Source organism: Ambystoma mexicanum, chromosome 3q (genome assembly GCF_040938575.1).
Source record: "Ambystoma mexicanum isolate Mex_15411 chromosome 3q, UKY_AmexF1_1, whole genome shotgun sequence".
Lineage (NCBI taxonomy): Eukaryota > Metazoa > Chordata > Amphibia > Caudata > Ambystomatidae > Ambystoma > Ambystoma mexicanum.
The window spans coordinates 442,587,939-442,613,185 of record NC_090926.1 but is presented as its reverse complement, the minus strand read 5'-3'; positions in this window follow the sequence as shown (position 1 = coordinate 442,613,185).

Here is a 25,247-nt window from a genome sequence, read left to right as displayed (position 1 = left end):
TACAAAACCTGGTCACGACTAGGGGGCAATCTCATGGACTGATTCAGAAAAAGAATTTAGGTCAGTCCAATTGCTGCCGTATGCAGTTGAAGTTCAAATAGGAGAGGAGGTCACCATCCCAGGACAGACCTGACAATTTCCACTTGGATTAAAAATTAAAAGAGGACAGAAACTGCAAAATCCTGACGCATATGTACACCTCAATGCCCATCTCCAACAGCAGGGGTTGGGGTTAAACTCAACACCATTCCAATAGTAGTCGATAACAGCGACCTCAGGAGTATCAGTCTGGGCGCAGGCACCATCATTGGAATGGCGGTTGTTGACTGACATTTTTCCATGGATCTAGGAAATGAACTGATAGGATCAATCCCCAATGACTGTTTTGACAATGACAGTGACAATGACTTACCACAAGACAGGATCTTCACCCCGCAAGGGGGGGAATACTGGTATACTCTTCCTGCCCTTACGGTGAGGAAGAGGTGAACTGTGACATCAGACAGAATGAGGGGATATTCCAGGTCCACAATGACTGCCTCTCCTACCTGAAACCTTTTGTCCAGGTCAATACTCTAACCAGAGACCTCTTCACCCAGCTGGAGGAGGCTGCTGAGATAGCAAAACTGGAAGTCACTTCCAGGCTTCAGGCAAATGGTTGAAAAGCGAGTCAACCTAGGTGATGCCTGTGATACTCCGGAGCAAAAGCAAAAGTTCAAACAGGTGTTCTTAGATTTTCAAGATCTCTTTGCTTTGTACTTGTACGACTGTGGTCACACCGGGATCCATGCTACAACAATTCCCACAGACCCTGGAATGACTCCAGTGTTTGTGAAGCAATATCGCTTGCCTCTTGCATCCATGGAGTCCCTGACGTAAATAATCAAAAGCCTTGAGTCCCGTAGGATCACTCGTCCAGTCCACAGCATCTTTAATAATCCGGTGCTGGGGATTTTAAAACCAAACTGCAAGTGGAGACTCTGTGCTGACCTTAGGGAGCTAAATAAACGGGTCCACATGCCCCGATGGCCTCTCCCATGCATTGACCAAGGACTGGCCCAGCTCCAGGGGTCAAAGGTATACACTGCCATTGACCTAACCAATGGGTACTTGACCGTGCCTGTCAGTAGGGAGGACCAATACAAGCTGGCCTTTACCTTCGGGGGCAGCAGTACAGGTGGACCCAGACCTTTGGATACATAAACTCCGGCAACAAATTCAACATCTTCCTACATAAGGACATGCCCGACTTGGGTGAAAGGAGTAGCCTGGCTTATGTGGATGATGTCCTGATAAAAAGCTCAACTGTGGAGGAACACATAACAGAGATCCGTTATGTTCTGACCCAGTTGAGGGTTGCCGTAGCAAAACTGTCCTTCCAAAAGGCACAGTGGTGCAGGACCCGTGTCAACTTGTTGGGACATGAAATAACTCCTGAAGCTCTCTATCCCCAGGAGATGAAAGGGGAAGCACTCCTAAAACTGAAAGACCCCACAACTCTGCGTGAGCTAAGAAGCCTCCTTGGACTGAATAATTAGAGTATGAAGTTCATTGAGGATTTCACAGAGGTCACAAGACCCCTGATCTATCTGTTGAAGGGGGGGTCAAGTCGAGGCAGTACATCTCAAAAGAAGCCTCTCACAAGCGACTTGTCTAGCTTACCCTGTCAAAAACAAGGAGTTCTTCTTGCAGACAGGGTTCTCAAATACATGCTTGACAACAGTATTATATCAAAAGCATAACAAGGTCAATAAAGTCATGTCGTTTGCAAGTAAGACTTTATCCTCTGTGGAGGAAAAAAACAAAGATTGTGAGAAGGCATTCCTGGCAACAGTGTGGGCATTGAAAAATTACCACCCGTTCATCCAGGGGGAAAACATCATAGTGGAGACTCCACACCAGCCTTTGCAATACCTCCAAAGTGACAGAATCCGGGCCCGAAATGTGAGTAATTCCAGAATTACTTCCTGGATTCTGTCAATGCAATGCATTCCTATGGAGGTCAGATATAGCCAAAACAAAAAGAGTCCGCCTCGCACAAGGTCTTGAAACCCAGGACAACATGGAGGCTACCAGAATTCCCTGCACAAAGTCTATGAAGAAGACAAGTGCGAGAGAATACTCACAGTTTATGTGAGCGGTTGATCCTACCATGTTGACAACACTGGGGAAAAGGAACTTGTGGGCGGCATTGGGAATGCCTGGGTGAATGATACCCCGCAACTCTCCGCTGGGTTCAAAATCTTTCCCTGCAGTAGTCTGGTGACAGAGTTGATGGCAGTTCACCAGGCCATCCTCACTGCCGTCCAACAACAACTCCACCGACAGGTCATAATCACTGATTCAGATTATGTCCGGAACGGGTTTGTGGAGCACCCGGTTAATTGGAAAACCAGAGGCATGCTATGTGCTAATAACAAACTGCTTAAACAAGGCAAGCTAATCCAAAATATTGATGATCTGGTCACCTCTAGTGGGATGACCATCTATTGGAAGAAGATCAAGGGTCATTCCAGAATAGAGGGGTCAGACAAAACTGGAAACTATCTGGCTGACCAGTTGGTCAAAACTGGCGCCATCCAGGGGGACCTCCTTGAGATCGAGTCCCTGTTGGTGGAAATCCAGGTCACTGCTATCACTAAGTCCCTGACAAATGCTCACAATGAACTCTCAACTACCCAGTGGAGTAAGGAGACCCCAGATGCTGATTTAATCATGGTACAAAAAGGGGATCCAATTATTGGGAAATGTTATCAACACATTGAGGACCCAGAGAACTTTACTCTGACGGATACTGATTACATTGGGAAAGATGACAGCAGGGTGTTGATGAGGTGTCCAAAAATGTTCCAAATTCAAGGCAGTTTGTTTGTAAGGAGATCCATCTCTGACTGTGACCAGTTGGTGGTACCTACCTCATTCTGAAGCCTGATGCTTAGTCACGCCCATTTTGTGGCCACATCCAGTCATCGGGGGTTTCACACTACTTTAGAAATCTTACGAGAGGTTGCAAACTGGCCACACATGGGGCAGGACCTCTAACAGTACTTGAAGGGGTGTCTTGAGTGTTCACAACTTCATCCAACATCACTCACACACCAAGCTCCCGTCCAGAAGAGTGGGATGACACTTCCTTGGTCAGATTTACAAGTAGATTTCATCAGACCTATGATTCGTTCATCTAGGGGGAACAAATACATTTTAATAGTAACATGCTTGTTTACCAAATGGGTGGAATATCTCCCGGCCCCAAATTGCAAGGCAGAAACCGCAGCTGCCCTAATGATAAACCCCATCTTTTCGTGTTTTGGCCTACCCCAAAGGATTGAGTCAGACCGAGGTAGTCACTTCATCAGCAAAGTGATGACAACGATGTGGGAGATACTTGGGGTAAAGAGGAAATTTCACATTGCATACCATCAGTCCTCTAATGTGGTAGTTGTGAGGTACAATAAAACCATTGTGAGCATTCTAAAAAAGCTTTTGGCAGATTCTGGGCCACGTTGGGAAATCTGATTACCGCTTGTCCTGATGGTCATCAGATATACACCTTCTCCAGCAACCAAAATGCCTCCATTTGATTTAATGACTGGACAAAGGATGGTGCTACCTGTAGCTCTACAGGACACAAGAGCAGACAGTGATAAAAGCCTCCACAACTCATGAGTATGTTGAGAATCTAAGAAAACACCTTCAAGATGCTTTTGCGTACACTCAGCGGAATCTGGAAAGATCTGTAGAGGGGATGAAGACTCAAAAACAACCAAAAAGGAATACCAAGCAGGAGACAGGGTCTACTTGTACAAGTTCCAAAGGAACCAGACCAAAGAGCGGACATTTTTACCAAGCTAGCGCAGTCCTAGATACAATTTCACCTCTCGACTTTAAAATTTGCATCCCCAAAGGAGAACTGAAAGAAGATAAATGGGTTCATATTAATCAGCTAAAGAGTTGTCACCCTAGGCATACTTTGCTGCAAATTGAGGAGCCCAGAGAAAACCAAATAGAGAAGAAATCTGGAGAATAAGAACAACAAAAAGAAGAACTAGAAGGGAACAGATAGGTTTATAGGTATAATTGTTTAACAAGGAGTATTTGTCTTCATTGTCAGGGCGAAAGGGATTCCCAAAACCTCTTCCCAAATCCATGATTGTCTGTGTCTTGTGATGTGAATGAGCATTTGTCTTGTTGTCTGAATACTGTCATTATTACAATGCATATGTGTCCCACTGCTGTAAACCTTCCTGGAGGGCAGTCAGTGGGAACATTTAGTAACCGGTTCTTATCTATTTCAATAGATTCATACTGGTTGCACCCTTTGTAGACCAAGGAGGACCTCCCAGGTGACCTGGAAAGGAGAGATGGAAGAAAAAGCTGGGGATGTCGCTCAACACCACAAAGGAAGACCTCAGGGAAAGCTGTGAGTGTTGCTCCACAATCAAACGAGAGACAACGCGAGGATCATGGCGTACCACTCTTTGATGGAAGAAGGACTCCTACCTGATGAACCCCAAAGCATTGCCCTACGAAATGAACCCCACTTTTCCCTACTCTCCCTCAACAAGGAATCTGAGAAGATTCGGGGGGATTTGTAGGCTACATTGACCCACTCGGCAGAACTCCCATTCATAACCAAGCTGCACTTTTGCAGTCAACAGCAGAATGACTGTACTTGGTGCCTGGAGCACCATTGCATCAAAACTGTGTTTTACAGTGACAAAAGGATGGCTGCACCATCTTGCCAAACTGCTATTGGTCGAGTTGGCACAGGGGGCACACCGAGAAATGTGCCAGTGTGTTATTGGGTGCACCCATAAGAAGCAAATCAAAGTAGTGCTGCTCTGCTGTTTGCAACAATTTTCAACTATTCCGCATCACATTGTTTTTATCAAAAAGATCCTATCATGCCCATCCATATCCACATTGTACTTCAGCAAAAGAAAGCATGATGCCTGAATGACAGGCTGTGCCAGCTAAATCTGGAAAAAAAAAATTAAAAAAACTTCATTTTCAGCCGCAGAAAACACTTGACATTTGAGTCACAAAATGTCCAAAAGATCATTGCTTCAAAGAAACCCCAGCTCACTGGGCCTATGTCATTTTCAGTACATCTGTGTTTCAAACAAAGTGCTGCATACAAGAAACTAACTATAGCCACAGAATAATGTGGGAATTCAGGTGGAAGAGAAAAACCAAATTTGAAAGGAAAATGCCAGCAGTCACCACATGTTTAAATGTACTTTTGCAAATAAGAAAAATACCTATTTAAAAGTGTATGTTGGATAAGGCCCTGCCCTTATCTAGCAATGTAAAGGGGTTTGTGCTGTGAAACATATGTGGGAGATTTTATTTAACAGGCTTTCTTCTGATTCAGAACAAAAATAAATAAAATAAGGATTGAAATTGCATTGGCTACATGGGAGAAATCAGCCCCACACATGTTTCTGCTTGGTGGTTGCTGGCAACTGAAGGCCCCTCACAGTAGCTGACGCCTCTTACAATAGAAATTCTGGGACACCAACCTGTGAAGTGGAGAAGTGGCAAAAAACAATCAATCAAACTGGGAAACGTCCATCCCCACCCTAGGCTAAAATGACAGTTGGTGGTAGATGAGAAAAATAAAATGGGCCAAGTGAAGGACAAAGGCCCACCCCATTTGTTTTCCAAAGACTATGTTATTAATAATATGTTAAGACTGTTATCTTTGCAACAGGACTTCGCAAAAAAGTGCAGTTAACAGTGAAAATGCAATTGTGTGGTTGTTAGTTAGCTGTCAATGCCATGTTGTGAACAGAAATGGCAGAGAAGTGGACATCCTGAGGAAAGTATACATGATGCCATTGTGAAATTCAATACTAATATGCCTAATAATAATCTATACATATGTATAGAGTTGTAGAATTTTAGGCTGAATATTCCTCACTGAAAACAACGCAAAATTGTTAAACAGGCAAAACAAGGTCCTACAACTGTGAGAATTGGACTGCTATGCTCTACATACAGTATTTAATCTGCCCATGTGATTTGTTAAGATGCCACAACTGTAAAAATGTGCCATTTATGTCAAAACTGGGTTGTTGCAAATTTAACTGTGGGAGGTTCTGTACATAGTAAACCCACACCATAAAGCTGATGTTATGTCTCTGAGAGTCCAATCAGTTAACAAGAAGGTGATAACAATCACCCCTGACCAATCCAGTTGTTTAGGGGTGTAGTGTGCCCTACCATTTAATTATGTGATGTCACCATGCTTTAGATGAAGGGTGGCTGACAGGATTCTAGACAGACTCTCTCCTGAATTTCCAACACCTGCGTTCCTGATCTTCTACATCCATCTTGCTAGATTCCAGATTCCACTGCCAGGCCAAAGCATAGCTGACCCATCCCAGAAATGTCTTGATCTAGAAATCCCATTAACCAGGGGAAAAGCTGTGGTACCTTTAGCATCCTTTGACCAGACCGGCTTGCTACCCACTAACTGCATCCAGCTGTACCTGTGCCATCCAGTGACCAGAATTGCCCAGCTGTTTGGTGTAAGGGGTACCTGCCGTGTATTGACTAGAGCTGGATGACAGTTCTAAAATCCCAAAACTCAAGTGTGGACTGTGAGTATTTCCAATCCCATAGAAACACATAGCCTATCCATTCCAAATATTCAGCTACAACCCTACTTTTACTCTTATATCGTCCCTGTGATATACATCTATTCCCCAGCCCAAACACCACATTCCAAATCCCAGTATTTCACCTGTTTTTCATAAAAAAACGTTTGTGACATTTAAAAATGCAACCGTGTAAAAGGCAACTTTCCAATGTGTGATTCGGCTGCATCGTGTTCTTTCTTTCAACTTTTTATTGAACTGTATGCCTTTTGTTGAGAACTTGCCTTGTGATTGCTAGTATTTATCCATTCCTGCTATCGTGAGAAATCATATTTGCCTCATAGATTTAACTGCACATTCATTATTTATTTGTCAATTTTGAGTGTCATTTTGTGCCATTACAAAGGGTTTTTGCCTTTTATTTTATGACGGAAGGTTGTAATTGATTCTGTTTGCTGCACAATATCCCTGACTCCCTGCTGCTTCTTTCTGTCCACTCCATATTCGATTACCAGCGGTTTGGGAGAGCATTGCAGGGGGAAATCTTAACTCAGGTGCTATGTACCCAAAGAGAAAAAGTGTTCCTATTCATTTGTGTTTTGTATATGTTCTTGTAGAAGGTTAACCAAGTGTATTGTTCCAGTTTCCATAGTCATTATCTCCCCATTCTTGATTGATGCCCAGTATTACAATGTGTATGATTGCCTTTGCATTTAAAAAAAATAAAAAATAAAATATATATATATATATATATATATATATATATATATATATATATATATATATATATATATATATATATATATTGCATTCACACCAACCTGCCTGGTTCCTGGTCCATTGTGACCCGGGTATTTGAAAAAGGGTGTGTGAGATGGGTTGTGTACCATCTTAAATTGAATTTGTAGAATATAAAGAGAAAAGATTCCAATTGTGTACTACATACTAGGCTAAGACCAAGGTGTGTTGCCTGATTGAAATCCTTAACAACCCTCCCACTTCTGTCTTGGTTCTCCCATTCCTCCTTCTCTTAGGGTAAAAAGGCATTATGCACAATGAAGTGGGGGGGCATGTAAATCAGCAATACATTAATATATAAATGCCTTGGGTAGATTGCATTTTTCTATGGATCAATCCCCCGAATATGTGGTTGGCCCTTCCTGCTGTATTTGACTGCCCTTTTCGTTGCTACTACTTGAGTGTCTTCTACATCTACATGTATCATTTGCTGTTTGTCTGATCATGACCAGTGAGTTTTCATAGAATGATGTGTCCGGTCATTGTTCTTCTTTTCGTGGGAACATCCTCTTACTGTTATATCCGTGGGACTTTGATTGGCCTTCCCATTGGAACGTATCACCATTGCATACACGGAGCTACCAAGTTGCTGTGGTCATGTGTGTGAAGGCTCCTGTTTTTATTGGGGGGGAGGGACACGGGGGTTGGTACGTGTAGTTTTTTTGTTTCCTAATTGAAATTTAGGAAAACTACAAGTCCCAGAATTACATGGAAAACCAGGACTATATGGCCCTCTCACATGACCAGGGGAAACTTGAGAGTTCTCCATCCACCCTGAAACCTCCATCAAAGATCCCACACCACAGTAACGTTCACCATCCTCACTAGGTTTCACAGGTCGTCGCCATGGCCCAAACTACAATTTTAAGCATAATTACTGGTGTGGCCCACTGTGCCTAGAGTGTTAGCAACCTGTGCATCGTCATGTCAACAAGGGGGGCACTGACATTGTTAGAGATTCCCTGTGTTCTGGACAGTGAACCAGACTGTCTCATACCTACTATAGGTACTGTGCATCCCTTTCATGTGGTATGTGCAGCGCGGTGGTGCAGTAAAATCGGTGCCAAATTGTAAAATAAAACGTATGTTTATAAAAAAAAATGGTATTTACATTAATTATCAGTATTATGTATCAACTGTAAATTATTATCAAAAACAGAACAGTCACGAAATATTTTGTTTAGTCACATATGTTTACAAGATAACAGCGCACAAATAAAACATGTGCACATTGGAAATCATTAGACTATATGACGCATGCGCTTGTTAAAAACGCAAACATTACAGACACACACATATGCAATACAGAAGTTATTGATTCTTGAAATATATCTGCATTTGCGTATGTTACAAAGCAGCGAGTCATGTTATGTGTGTTGCGGGGATTCCTGGGGCATGCATGATTGATTCATGCATTAAATGGGCGTTTGTCACAGCAGAGTGAAGCAAATCTTACATGGCTGTTGATTTCCGAGTGCAATTGCCCACCTTACTGTTCTTAATACCCAGGCACACCATGCCACTATGTGAATGTATAACATATATGAGAGGTTCATCTGTGTTTTCCACTAATGTTATCCAATTGACTAAACTAGAGGAGTTGACAACATATAAATATCCGTCCAATAGGTACAGTGAACCACATGGGTCTTTGCCTAACTACCACCCACGGCTGCAAGAAGAAGAGTCAGAAAAAGGGAAAAGAAAGAGGAAATAAAAGCTCTCTAAAAATGCAGTCAATTGTTATTGTATTGAGGCAGAATGTATCTATTTTGAACAACAAGACATACATCTCGTTATCCTCTTTAATGCCGCTGATGCCGCTCTCATTTGATGTATTAAGACGTTGCCTTTCCCATAAGCTTGAAGTTGTGCTCCACTCTAGGGTGTGCCATGGATTAGACTAGCCATACAAATTCCAAACGTTTCAGATTAATGTCGTAATGCTTTTCCCGCAGTCCATGTTCTAAAAAAAGCTCCATATTTCTGATGTCTTATATTGTTATTCCTTTATCCTATTCCATTGCTTTTAGAATTCCTGGGTATATTGTTTGTTTTTGCAAATCCTTTTGAGATTGTTTTCATTTTCATAAACACATGTTTTGATAATTTCTTGAAGTTGTCTGTGGCACTGGACGTTCTTTGAGTATGGGAAAAGTCCCCATAAGGGCTGTTGTTTTTTCAACTCTTTGGCTTTGGCAAAATCACATGCCTCCCCTTAGCAGTGGATGGTGGATTTGCCAAGGAATGGAGGGCGGGATGCACAAAAAAAAAAACAAAAAAAAAAACACCTGTCTACCCCACCAATCGGATGCAGAAGGTAGGGGCGAGTCACATTGAGGCGTGACCATGTAAATGCACGTAGGAAAACTTCTCTCAGACCCATATTAAATCTGGGGACAGAGAACCAAGCACTCCCCAAAGCAGACAGCACCAATAAGGACAGGGGTCCGAACCAGCCCTCACCCCTGTACCTTTACGGTGCAAGGACTCACCATAAAAAACATCCAAGCCAGGGATTCAAAATCGCCACCCAAATCCTCTTAAGAGGTTGTTGACAGGACCCCCATGGCACTGCAAACACATTTTCCGTGGCTCTTGCAAGGTTTCTAGACTTGCCCATTTCAGTGGACTCGACCGAAAAGTCACCAGACTCGCTTAAATCTAATGGCCTGCTTGTGAGGTCCAGGAACCTGCAAACTATGCAAACCAACCCAAACACTTTCGCAAACAGGAAAACGGTGGCACTTACCTACACAAACGCAGCAAACAGGACAGTTCCTTCTACAGGCTTCTCACCAGTGCCTTCATTACATAAACACACAGGGACCCTCCAAACGGATGACATCAGACATAGCACCCAATCTTGATGTGGTGGAAGGTCACTTCCTCCTCCCCCAATCCTCAACATGGCTCAGATTAGGCTGGAAGCAGCAACCAAATCCAGCTCTCCATCAATAGGGAGACAAAGATGCAGACCTTTGCTGATAGTCCGACCCAGTAGTAAGGGGATCGCCTGTTAAAGTATGTGAAGTTACATTAGGTCATGTTTAAGGTTTCTTAAAGTGCAACATCATCCACCACAAAGGCGCCTTGGCACTATCAGCAATGTGTCAACAGGGTTTTGACCAAATCAAGGAAGAGTGAAGAAAAAAACATCTTAAACTAAAAAACTGAAAAAGTTAGGGAATAAGAAAGTCCTCCAGCTGTTTCCTCTCTAAATGTATGACTCTTAAGTATGCCGTTGGATTGGGAGCAAAGCGCTTGAACAGGGTTAATTCTGTTATTCGGCCGCAACAGTTTTCTATTTTTTGTTTTAATGTGTAGAGACCTGTACAGGAGAAATAAAGACCTGAAGGCAATAGTATGTTTAACTGGGAGCCAGTAAATGAAGACCAAGGGCGTCATTCCGAGTTGGGCGCAAAGGGATTACCGGCACTGGTAAGGACACCGTTGCCGGTAATCCCTTTGCGCCCTATTCAGAGTTCGCTTAGCGGGTCCCTTCCTTAATGCCTGGTCTGACCAGGTGTTAAGGACGGGACCCGTTAAGAGACTTTAGAGCTAATAACGGTACCGCAAATTGCGGTACCGTTATTAGCTACTTCCCCATTCCCATTGAGACCTATTGGGGCTGAAATGGGAATGAGGAATGGTTTTTTCGATGGGGATTTACCGGTCCCTCCAAGGTCGGAATGGACCGGTAAGTCCCCATTGAACCAACCCAGAGGCGGTACCGGTATGGGATAACCAGTACGTCACAGAGAGGGGTAGCCGACTAGCAAAGTTGAGACATACTATAACTTTTGCATGTAGTTAATTATATTGAAATTGGTGGTGTATGCAACAATACACCAATGATTCATCCTAGTGATGTAATCCAGAACCCCCTGGGGTGTGGACAAGGCAATATAAATTGTATTGTATGAGTGTACTCTATGTTATTAAGAGAACCCACTTTTTTGAGGTGCAGTTTTTATTATCATTGCACACCACTTTCTTTATCAAAACAGCAAAAACCAAAATACAGTGTCCTGATAAATGGAAAAGCAAAAGGTACAGGCAGTAATAGAGCATAAGTCTCAGACCTGTTCTGTAAGCAAAGGAATAAAGTAACCAGAAAGCAAAGCAATAACTAAATTATGATAATAAACTTTTGACCAAATCTCTGCATGACATCATCATTTGAGTGGCAAAATGCTTTACCAAAAAACAGCAGAGGCATCAATGATAAAAGATACATTTGCATCAATTACAAAAAAAAAAAAAATTGAAAGTAAAAAAATATTACCCCGTTCGGGGAATGCTGCAACAAGAGCAAAGCAGGACAGACTGATTAGTGTTAGTAGATAGTGTACATTTTCATATAGGTCAGGAGCAATTATCCTTGCGATGTCAATTATGAGTCCTATACAGTTGTACACTAATTTTTCGATCAATGAGTGACCAATCCTCAGCCGGTCTACGTCAGGAAACAAAAGATTCCCAGAGGTGTATGTTGGGTCAACAGTAGTGGTCAACAGTAGTGGTACTAACCCTAGGACGTTTCGGCTTCCAGGGTGGGTGACTTCATCTGGACCAAAAGAGGATTGTATCTCCCTATAGGTGGTAAACACAAAAAGGGGGTGGATGTTAGAAACTCACGGAATAACCTGTACCTACAAGTGGTAACACTGTGCTATATACAGATAGGGGACCTGTATAGCTAAAAGAGAGAACACCTCTCATTAAAAACAACAACGAAAACAAGCCAACCTGAAGCTTGGGTCTGGGGGGGAAGAAGAAGGGAAGGGAGGAAAGGAATAGGCAGCAATTCCAGCTTGTAAAGTTGTGGTCAATCAGCAACTGGAAGGTGGCAGGAGGTGCAGTCCCTGGGTGGGGTTGAAAGGCAGAGCCCCACCATGGTTCTGAAAAACACCAGTGTGTATGTCAGAGCTGGTGCAGTCCTTAATAGTACAAACATGAAAAAGAAGCAGAAGGGTAGGCAAAGTTCCTACCTGGTGGTTAAGTGAAGTTTTCTAAACGACCTCCAGTAGTTAACAATAGTGGTGGCCAGAGTCAGTTAATGCCCATCCGGGGCCCTGGGCAGGTAGAGGGCTGCAGGAGTGTAGACCCAGCACAGATAAGTTGTGGGGCCGTAGGTTTAAGATGTACCCCTGTAGAGAAAGACAGGAGGTGGATTCTGTAAGGGAAGGTGAAAAGGCAAAAAAATAGAAAATGCTGTTAAAGTGCGTGCCTCTGTGCTAGGCATATGCAGTTGTAGGGTGTTAAAGATGGTTCTACCAGTCTGGTTAGTGAGAGCTCGGGCGCTCTCCTGTGAAGTGGCATCTTACCTCTAATAGTGAGAGGTGCTCTCCGGAGTCACAGCTACAGGTCGGTGTCGGAGGGAAGCTGAGTATAAGGGCAGAGTCTGCGCGTCCGGGTCGCGCACCGAGGCACTGTTCCTGTGCGCATGCACAACCGGGCCGTGTATCGAGACACTATTCCTGTGCGCATGCACTGTCGGCACATGTTTGTAATTTACGATAAAGCTGCCCGGCTGCATGAGAGAAAGAAATTTAGAGTAGCGAGCCACGGCAGTAAATCGTCATGGGTTGGCCTTTAAGTCCAGGTAACCTGGAGGCCCATATGTGCGCCCTGCAAAGGGAAGTGCAGAGCCACTGAAGGGGACCAGCGCGCATGCTCTTGGTGCCAAGCACTGGTTGTTTACGAGTGCTTGCACACTGACGCTGTGTGGGACCTGTACTGTCGGTCACCATTGCTGTCCAGTAGGTCTGTGGCTGGTGGAAGGGGCATAAGGGAGTATAATAAACTGCTGGTGGGAAACGGACCAGGGTCCACGAGTGCCCTGGTGCACAGGTGTGTTAGAGGCTGCCAGAAGGGAGAAAAGGGGGGAGGGGGGAGAGAACAGATAAAAAGCTACAAGTGTATAATAAGGTGATACAACTGCTACCTTGTAACTCGTGGCTGGCTAAACACAGGAGCATTATGTTACAGTTGAATTAGTGAAAAAAATTCCAACCAAAATCCTCAATAACTGGAGTAAGAGGAGGTGGGGGATGCAACTGGAGGCAAGTTGCACCGTAGGGGGTTTTAAGAAATAGATGGGGGTAGGATAAAGGGCATCCTAGACACCCCCTTAGTAGTACCGATTGTCCAATGGTGCTGCCTCATTAAGGCCTGTTTCGATGGAGCGTAACTTGAAAACCCACCATGCTTCTTTGTAGTTTAGGACACTGGTGACGTTCCCCGAATTCTGTATTTTTTCAAGCACCCACCATTTGAGCTGGTCCTGGTTGTGCTGTAGTTCCAGGAAATGTGGGACCAGTGGTGTTTTAAGGGTCCGACATCTGATCCTGGAACAATGTTCCCCAATACATTTGTGTATTGGTCTGCTGGTCTGGCCTACATAACAGAGGCCACAAGGGCATTCGATTGCGCAGATGACATTGGTAGTTTTGCAGTTGGTGTGCTGATGTAACGTCCAGTCCTTGCCTTGGATTTTGAAGGTCTTTATTGTGTCAGTGAGGCGGCAGACCGTGCATGTCCCGCATGGGTAGTGGCATGTGATTTCTCTTAGATTCCAGAGCCCTGTTCTGAGAGTCTTTTTTGGGAGTCTGGCATGTGTCACCAGTATGGGAGGCAGCCATGCAGCTAACTGCTCCTTGGCTACCACCATACTCGGAATGAGGCCCTAAGTCTAGCGAAATATATGCAAAGGTATTTTATTCACATCCTGGAACCACTGCAGTCCTTCTAAGCCAAACCATCCAGTTTAGCATCATGGGCTGTTAGAGACTGAGGCTTATGTTTGGAGAAGGAGTAAAAATGGGTGGTCCCAGATATTTTGTTTATGGGGGATTGAGCAAAATAGGGACTGATTACATAGTGTAAAACAAACAAACAAACAGAATGCTCAATTACCCCTCTTTTAGTCCACTGTAGAACCGGGTCACTGAACAAAGAGAGGAGTATTGATAGATTCACTATTTCGTCTATCTAACATTCACATGGAGCAAAAGATTTTCACCAGAGCATAAACAAAGTAAAAAACACACTTTAATCAATTAATTTTCAACACACAGAAAAATATGATGGTTGCTTTCCACAAGACACCACATACTTTTGAAAGGAATTCACAGTTGAAAGAAACACTGATTATAAAAAATCTAGCAAAATCACGTTTTCTACCAGTGGTGTCTAAGGTTAGTAGAGTGACACTTATGACAGATCACCTTAACACATTTTTTCTCAATATATTTTTGTATTGCAGTTTCAGGGGAACAAACTATAAATGTACAGCATAAGGGAAAGTACATGTGCTGCATAAAAAGACACAGTTGTTTCAATGTCTACAGGATGTCTACATATGTTTCGGCACAGAAATTACATCAACACCATCCCTGGTGTTCTGCTGTTTTATTTATGGCCCTCATCAGGACGATATATTGCTTGTTCAGGTTGACTGAAAGTTCAAAACAAATCCCCAGTTTATGCACAATTTTTATCGAGAAATGTAAGAAATGTGAAATGAGTATTAGTGACTGATCTGGAGGTTAGGTTATTTAGACTCAATAGAAATATATTACACTTTTAAAAAATATATTCAAAAATCTTTTGGCATCGTTTATGTTTTAAGGGCTTTTTTGTTGTCCTTTTCCACACTTTTCACTGACCTTTATGTTCTATCATAGTTGGACTGAAGCATGATTTCTTTGGCTGGAAAATAGAGATACACTTCCATTTCGTGGGTTGCGCTATGCAAACAATCGTGTTTCGTACTGCTTGTCAAATTAGCAGAAGTTTTTGGGATGGCCGTGGTGCCGATGTCGTTATTTTCTCAAGGATAGGTTCACTGTTGGCCATTTCACGGAACCTGTGTATAAGCACAATCGTATTTCAAAATGTGGACCTTTTACTTCCATAGTCTGCCAAATAGCGCAAGTTATAAGACGTGTGTACTGACCTTTCATTTATTGGTCGATTAGTGATGGCACCGGAAAATGGGCTTCAGAGCAGGCTATACTTGACTTTTCAGTTAATTGCGGCTTTGTCTTTTTCATGTACGTCTCATCCACCAGCTGAAAACACATAGGGTAGCTGGGACGTTAGGATGTTTTGTTTTTTTTAATTTCGTAGCATTTTAGCATTAGTTTTGGGGCGTCTGTATCAGTTTATATTCCCTCCATGCAATCGCCTTTCGAGTCACAAAGTTCCAAAAAAAAAAAGGGAGGATGTCTTTACCTTTTCGAATTGCAAGTTTTTAGGGGTATGGACGTCCTCTCGGGTCACAGAAGTTTTGCAGCCTCGACGCGCAAATGCCAGTAGTCTTGCGCCTTGCCGGGGAGTGTTTTTCTTTTGTTCCCATGGTTGGGAGTCACGTGATTCTACATATTTGCGTTAGGTCTGCATTATGTTTTCTTTTGTATTGAGTAAGCGTCTTGTTGGCGCGCCCATCTTGAAGGGTGGCGAAGCATAGAAAAAAGGCTTTTTTGTGGGCGCTATTCATGATAATGGTCATGTTTCCAATCGGCAACAGTTTCTTTTTTTCATTTCTATTATGAGTTTTTGGGAGAAATTATCTCCGCAAAATACATGTGTTTTCACAGGCTGGGCCTGTATGTAAAGGGTACTTCCTCAGGTGGCATAGGTTGCTTACTATGATGGTACCCCCTTCCTGAAGCTCTGATGTAGCTCTGGGGTACATTTTGTGAAAAAAACTCCTGTATTGGTCTCATTTTCTCCAGCCTCATTGATGTCAGTGTACGAGGGATTCTCAGTGTGGACACCATAGTTGCAATATTATTGTTCCAAATTGATGTGCTAGATGGATTCATTGTCTCATCAATGTTGGTGTGAAGAGTGTTCTCTGTGTGGAAGATATCCATGACAAATACCACAATTGTATTACTGTTTGTCCAGTTATAATAGTGGTAAAGTGCAGCACCTCATTATTTAGGTTGTTTCCGACAGTTTAAAAGAAAATGCCCCACTCTACCGCTGTGTTTAGGCCATTTTTCACTGTGTACAAATCGAAAATCCATTTCTGTTCGCATTTTCGAAGTGCCAGATGTCTATCTCCTCCTCTTTTTGAGATTTGGACCGTTTGGATAATAAACCAGAAACCAGAAAATTTTGCATGGTTTAAGTTTCAGATGTAGATAGTGAGCAACCAGAGGTTTGTTTGGCGTTTGGTTTCAGATGTTGGTTCGGTGTTCACCTATGCATGTTTTTATGTGTCTTTTATTCTTTCCAATTGTTTATGCTCTGGTGAAAATCTTTTGCTTCATGTGAATGTTGGATAGACAAAATAGTGAATCTATCAATACTCCTCTCTTTGTTCAGTGGACCCGGTTCTACAGTGGACTAAAAGAGGAGTCATGTTTGGAGAAGGCTGGAGACTGGACACCGGAAAGTGCTGAAAGGAATGAGTCCGGAGAGAGACAGCTGGAGAGGTGGTAACGGCAGAGTGTAGAATTTGACAAATGCAGGAGTAAACAGTGGTGACATAAGAATGGAAGGAGGAGGTAACTCAGGCACCAGAAGAGCAGAACATTAAGGAGAAGGAGGAGGCAACAGCTAAAGAGCAGGTAGTGAGAGTTCATAAGCACTGTGTTTCCCCACTTAGATGCATCCTTTATTCTAATATTTGTGTAATTTTTTGTAATTTACTTGATGTTGCTCTCTCTCTATGCCGTTTACATTTTGTCATTTGGAAGTTGTTTTTGGGGCTTTCTTTATGTGGTCAGTCCTTTGGTCAACTTAATTTAATATATCTCTGTGAAATAAGCCAATCTTGTTGTGTTATGTTTGATGAGGTGTAACCCTCGTTTGACACTTAAGTTCAATGCCTATGTCTCCGACTGAAAAATTCAATTTGTATTATTCAGAATACAGCACGCCATGGATTACAATTACCAGAGTGATTGTTTTTGTTTACTTTGCCTCGCCGTCTCAGTGCAGAATGATTGGATACAGTTCTAATTTCTGAATGTAATGCAGTGCAATAACTTGCATTCATCACAAGTGGCACTGTTGAACTTAGCAATTGAACCGAAGTAGGACATTCCTCATCCGCAACACCCCTGGCCATATTGGCAGGCACGCCTCTCCTAGAGGACTCTAGTGCCATCAGCAGATCACATTCACTGTTCTCGCACCCAATCGTTTCCATGCTAAAGCTTATCAAGACATCTCTAGGTCTGGAGACGTTTCAGAGATTATTGTCATGCCATAGTCCTTGTGGCTATCCTTCATTAATTAAAGGCAGGAGCCTACATCAAGTTGATTTGCTTGCCACCTGTTTTTCTCAATACAGGTTGATCAAAGTTGTGGCTTCCTAGTCTGAGTTACTTAGGGTTTAAAGTGCTTTCTCGCATCTGGGCGTGTCCTTCTTGCACTCTCTCACTTCATTCTGCAGCATTTTTATGCCAAATTGAAGGTTGAGACATTGCCCTCTATCCTCTAACCTCCTTCACTCTAAGAGTCAGCTGAAATGTGATACCGGCAGGCGCCACTAGTAGGCAGCCAGTCCAAATCATTTAAGAACATCACCACCACTCTATCCTCAGAAGAATAGGCTGGCCTGTACTTATTGTGAATGTGTGCAGTCATCCTCTATCCCAGACATTATAAATCATCATGTTGTGATCTTCAGTATCAGAGCTTGTTAAAGTACAGTTTTGCATACCCAAGGGGGCTTGCATATCTCCAAACTAATAATGCACTGCCTTAAACATCTTCATAGCATTCTGTTAGACCTCGATGTCGAATTTCAAAACCATGTTGACAACATACAGATTGTTTATAAACTTCACGGTGATTCTATTGCTACCTGCAACAAAATTCAAAATGTATATACAATATCGAATCATGGATGTTCAACAACTGATTAGGCTAAACAAAAATATACTGAAATCCGACTTAGCAGCTTCCCCTGACATCAGAAAAAACTCAGCAATGATATCCTGAATTCCTCTTATCAGCACATACAATTAATCTGAGTGCACTTTAGCCGCCAGCCTAATTTTCAACTACACCCTTTCCTCTCAGGCAGCAGCCAAGAGGTGAAATTAGGGACTGTCCTTCAAAAACACCAAGCATAGGAGTGCTGATGAGGGCGACTGTGTTAAATGCCCCCACAACCTTTTACCTAGAAGAACATGTAGGGCCAATAAACCCGTACTACCAATTGATCCAATCTAAAATGGGTGGGACATTTCATGAGAGTTCATTCAATGCAAACACAGCTCAGAGCAACACATTCCACTTGGCATTATCTACAGCCAGCAGTCAAAGCATGGTTGCATGAAAGGAGCTGTAACCTCTTTCACATCCAATGTTTTTTCAACCATGAGTCTAATCGTACACCTTCATCATCCACAGGTGTCTTTTTGACCAACCACACATATAGTAAAGCTAAACCCATGGATAACCCCTGCATTGTCTCTGAGAGGGACCCTTTTATTTGCTTGCTTCAACACTTCAGATCAGATCCTTGCCACACACTTGAATTGATGTATATAATATGAAATGTTACCCTCAAATTATTCTCTCTTACTGAAAAAATATTTGCTGCTATCGTTATAGAATCCCATGACTCCTTCTTGCCTGAAGTTTTTGAGATCACCCGTCTCGAATGAAAAGATGCCACAAGTGGAGTGGTATCACTGACCCACAAATAGAACCTCCTCTTCAAATGGATACAATCCAAATCACAGTCTTGCTTAAATGCTTGGTAGTTGAAGTCAAAACCACCCCACTGAAAGCTCTCAAATCAGTGCCATCTATCGCACTCCAAGAAGACAATGTGTAACAATGCATTGACTGAACTAATACCCAACATATGGAATAATATTACATTATTCTTATGACAAACCAATAAACTGTCTACTTTTCAGCTTTCCTGAACAATAATGCCATTCCCCAATACTCAAAGAAATCAACCAATAACAAGGGTCCGATCTTGGGCACATTAAACTGCAAACCAAGTGAAGGATGCCTTTTATGGTGACTGGTGAGATCATTTGCTAATCCCATTCATAATAGACTGGGTTAAAATGAAAGTTACTGGCTAACTCAAAGGAATACGTCTAGGATTAGAAACCATAAAACATCAACACGCCCATATTTAGTGAGCAGGTGACATCTCGACTGTCCTCTGATATACACAATGAGTATACAAAGTCTCTCATGTCAACAGTATCACAACACCATATCACACGTCATCTATAAACGTGCCCCATTCACGCTCAAATGGGATAAACCTCAGCAATCTGTGCCCTCTTTCTTATCATAATTGAACAAAGGGAGAGGGCCACCTGTGAAAGGAAAGGGTGTCTACAAAACACCCAACAATGTCTTCATGACTTCCGTGCTGCATGCAAAAAGTACAAAGGGACCATAATGATGTGAAGGTCACCCATATCAAGTGCAAAATTGATACTGAATAGAACATATTGTGTTTATCTTCTTTTAATGAGTCTCTTCACTGAGAATTGTAACGCCACTATTTTTGTTTGGCTACTTGTGATGCACTCCTGGGTGCATATGTCGAAATTAATATGATGAAGAAGTAGGTTATTGTTTAACTCTATCTATTACCTCTCACATTCTTTGTATATTCCATGTTGTAAATCTAATGTATATGTTTAACTGCATCATTATGTACTGTATGTACGTGAAATTCTGTAACTCCAAGTTTAAAGTATACTTGTAACTGTCTTCTGCCCAGATACCCTTGGGTTTGGAGCGCCATACAAATAAACAAACAAACAAGCAAACTCCTTCAACTATCACACCACGTCTGCATGCATCCACCATCCTTCTCCCTCCACCTTTCCCTTTATTGGCACCTACTGCTCATAATCTTGGTGTAATATTTGATTAGTCTCTATTTCAGAACACATTTTACTGTTGCTCAGATATGGCGTTTCCATTTGTTTAGTCACACACAGAGGGACTTCTGGGAAAACAACACTATGCAATTAGTGCTGTGAATCCAGTCGTAACCCAGACTCATACATAGAAGAAATCACAGAGAGGGCTGTGTCCCTATTGAAATGTGCAGAGGGGAACCCATACCATTACTTCAAAATACCCATAAAAATATATATTTATTCAAAATAAAATTGATACAACAATCAGTACTTTCTATATGTAAAACCATGACAACAAATGTATCCATCATGCATTCTTAAAAATGCCATTCCTACTCAATCAAACACTCCTCAAACCAACAACAAAACCGAATACATCATGTTATGATCAGTGAAAACATTAAACAAAGCATATACAAGCTATACAAGTAAACACTGTAGATGTATCAACACACTCTAATGTGTGCATCAATGCTCAACATATCATGTTTCTGTTCTTCTAGCAATCATGTGCTGAGAATTCATCAGGGGCTGACGAACAGTATTATATTATATTGAAAGGTTCCCATTTGTAACACAAATCAAATAAAAGCAATTCATTCTAATTCTCCTAATAGCTAATTCTGAAACCCATCCAACTTTGCTATAAATACCTTATTCTTTCAGGTGGGGGAATGGCATCTACATCACTGATTCGCATGTTGCAAACAAATGAAACGGCATCTACAATGAAGCAGAAAAAATACTGCTAAATACTATGTCCTTCACACTCACTCTAAAACCAAAATGTCCTCAACTCAAGACCAGCTTTGAACTCCTGCAGCACTTACTATTTTGCCAGGTTCAATCCACAGACCCAGTTAATAATGTACGATGTCAGCTCGTGCAAAATCAACACCTGTGAACGGTAAAGAACCAGTAGTCACTTTATAATGCTGCTGGTGTTAAGGCACAATTGCTGCAGTGTTTACTTGAGGGAGGATGCCTCATGCTTTAGGCCTACTGTCACTGAGTAACCTTGTCTCTGTCGTGCTCCAGTGTCGGGACTATCTAAGGCTTCTCCAATTTTGCCACTCTTGATGTTCTTAGATGCTGCTATGCATCTCACTATACAATAGAAAAGGTTTCACTATAGACAGTAAAAAACACACACTCCATTACAAATCAGCTGGGATAGCTGAGCCGTGTGAGTACAGTTTTCCATGTCTTGGCCTGCATGTGAGCACATATTTAAAAACTGGGCTCTCTCTGTGACGCTCTCTCTCTTTCTGTTTCACTCTTCAGCCTGACACAGTCTGGCGGGCACACCCTGAATGTTCTCATCTCTATATACATCCCCCACTTTAACCCTCTCACCACTCCTCTCTCTCTGACCACTTTCTTTTCTCCTCCCACCTGAAGTTCTCTGTCCGACAGAAAGCTAACTCCTTCACTACCACCCACCCTCTAGGTCATTCGGCCCATGAAGCGTGTGTCAGTGGAGGCCTTCACCACCACTTTCTCTCCTCCACCAACACCTGCGGCTGACTCACACTCTGACACAGCCCTCTCTAACCTGCATCATTCTATCTCTAACACTCTTGCTATCCTTGCCCCTGTCATGAGAATCTGTGCAATTCTTGTTATGACTCTGACCTTGCCACACTTAAATGCAAGTAAAGTGTGGCTGAGAGGAAGTGGAAGGCATCAGGCACTCCCTCTGACAAACTGCCTTTCTGCCCTGTCCAAGAAGATAGCGTAAATCAAAACCTGTGTCTCTGCGACCCCTAACAACATGGCTGAACTCTTCAAAATCTGCAAGAAACTGGAATATCCTGCTTCAGTCTCCACTTCTCCTTTTCCCTGCCAGGCCCTTTGCATTGCACTGGCTTCTCCCTTCACCACTAAAACTCTTCTCTTCCTCCACCACTAGCTCTCTCGACCCCTCTCTGGCCGTCTCCCCCTTTCTTCCTTCTTTCTCCTCTTTCCCCGTTTTCACTCCTGACGATGTCTCTAGAGAAGTCTGATCTATGAAAGTGCCATCCAAGCAGGTGTGGCCCTGGTCCTCCAGAACCATCAAGGACCGCGTTGACATTGACAATTTCTGCAAACACTCTTTTGCCACTGGAATTTTCCCCTCTGCCCTCTGCCCTAAAGTACTCCCTTGTGGCACCCTCTCCTTAAGAAGCCTTCTGCCGATCCTTCGATTCTGGAAAACTACCCGCCAATCTCCATCACTCCTTTCCTCTGCAAACTCCTGGAAAACCTGACCATCTCCCATCTTACTCTCCACACTGAATCTGTTGGTTTTCTCCATGACCATCAGTCTGGCTTTAGACTAGCCAGAAGCACGGAAACTGTTCTCCTGAAAACCTGTTAAGACCTGCTCTCTAATATTCACTCTAGCCTTTCTTCTGTCCTCATCCTCCTTGACCTTTCCTCTGCAATCGACACAGTCAACCATGCCATCCTGATCGATCTCTGAGTGACAACCTGGGCATCACGGATCAAGCCCTAGCCTGGTTGACCTGCTTCCTCTCCAATTGACCCTCCCAGGTCCAACTGGAGTCCTTTCTCTCCACCACCTCTCTCTCCTCATCTGGTGTTCCCCAGGTCTCTAACCTCTCACCCTGGCTATTCAACCTTTACCTGGCACCTCTGGCAAACCTCATCTCTACATCCTCTCCTAACTTGCAGTATTATGCGGATGACAATCAGATCTCCTTCAGGCTCCCCTATGCCTCCTCACCTCTCTCACTCACCCCTATCTGTATATCCGCGATTCAAGAATGGTGTGCCTCCAAAGATCTCTGGCTTAATGCCAGTAAGACCAAGATCCTTCTCATTGGGACTCCTTCTCCCGCTTCCCCTCATTCCCTCTTTGGGCCTTCTACCTGTACCTTCATGCACAGCAAAATACCTTGGTGTCATCTTCGACTCCACCCTCCCCTTCTCTCCTCACATCACGGACCTCTCTAAGAAGTCCCACTACCAGCTGCACCTCCTCAGAGGTATTTTAACTTTTCTCGCTTTGCCCAGAAGCTCACTTTCTCCAAAGCCCAGGTTCTCTCTAGGCTGGACTACTGCAAGAGCCTCTTTCTAATTCTTCCTGCCTCTATTCTTCACCCTCTGAAATTAATCCAGAACAGGACTGCAGGACTAGTCCTTGGCCTCAAGCCCAGAGATTGTATCTCTCCAGCCTTGAAATCTCTCCAATGGCACCCGGTGTCTGCAAGGATCAACTTCAAGACCCTATGCATTGTCCACAAGGCTTTATGGCGCCTGGGACCACACTACATCCAACCCTCTCTTCCTAAGCACTTTCCTTCTCGAGCCCTCCGCTCTTCCTCCTCCAACTCACTGAGGGTCAGATGCTTCTACAGGTAGAGAGTGGGGGGTAGATCTCTCTCCTTGGCTGGTGCCTCCTTTTGGAACAGTGTCCCTGCCTCTCTCAAACTTGAGCAGGACCACCTCAGGTTCCGGAAGCAACTTAAGCCTTTCTGCTTTCTGTCTCTCCCCTGCTGATGTTCTTTTCTGCTGCACTAACTGGTTACCTGTCTTCCCTCTGAACCTTATGGGGACCAGACTCCTTCATGACCAATAGCCCCATGCAATGCCTCTAGCCCTACCGTGCACTAGGGACTGTATCTACAACCCTACAGTCCCCTGCCTCCTTGCACTTACTTAGAGCCGGCCACCCCAGCAGCACTTACTTGAGCTTTGATTGTTGCACTCTCTGCTTCCCTCCCCCAGGCACTTCTCCTCTCCATTCCCCTTGCACTTGCACAATCTTGCACTTGCACACTTTGGTACAGGTGCATTATAAATGACGTATCATATCATATCATACCTAAATTCGACAGCTGTCTCATTCACTCTCTTCCTAGAGAACAAATATCTCACTGATCGGCATTGAGGTTTTTCCTGGTCATCAGCAGAATAAAAACCTAAACTCCTCCTAAACTCCTGCTTCAGTTTCTATTCTCGCCTTCAGTTTCTATTCTCGCAAATGAGAGTCCGTAACTGGCTCTCATGTGGCTTCCATCTTGGACGTCCTTACTCCCATAATGAGCCTAGTTATTGTGTCTAACCTACAGCCTCGAAACTTAGCAACTGCAAGCATGGGCACCAAAGGTCAACACTATTCAAGATGGTCTACAATACACTGACACGCCTGAATAGTGAACCATACAAAAACAGCCCAGGCCTTGTAAAGAAAACCAAGAGGTGAATGTAATTATACTTATAGAAGAGCCTTTCAAAATTATGCTGACTCCCTCCTGGTTAACCAAAGGTCTAGGGTATGCCATCCTCTTCTGATCCCAAAACTCATACAGGTTACCCTCTTAGTTTGTACTGTTCTATCTCTTTATTGAGACCTTTACTATAGCTCTTAGTGTGAAAAATCAGCTTCTGTTCAGCTTTTATCAGATTCTTTTCTATTTCTTTTTTGCTGTGCCCAGGCACTTTCAATAGCACTGTCCAAGTGAAATCCTAGACGTGATGCTACATTTCCATAAAATGTTTGACTAAGGGGGACTTCTCAATTTTCTTTTTAAGTCAACTTCTGTGTAAAATTATCCGAGTCTTAATCCTCTGGATCGTTTTGCCAATGTATTGGCCCTTCCACTGACACATTTTTTGATACACATTAAACTCGGTATTGCAGTTACTAAATTCTATCTCAGTTGTCTTTGCAGTGAGTTTGCAAATACTACATGCCCCACAAGGGTGATGTCCCTTCATGGGCGGCAAACCCAAAATCTGGGGAAGAAATTGGATTGCAAGTGTTTTCTTTATTCATACTGTTTTGACTCACCATGTCCCTGATGGACCGGCTTCTTTTCTAAGCGAAGATCGGTCTCAATATCTGTGAATGCACTTTGTGAAAAATTCTCCAATTTGTGCAGATTATGTTTTTGATGCGCTAGCTCAAATCAATTAATTTGTTAACACACAACGGTTAGTCTGAGACCTATTCTTTTTGCCTTGG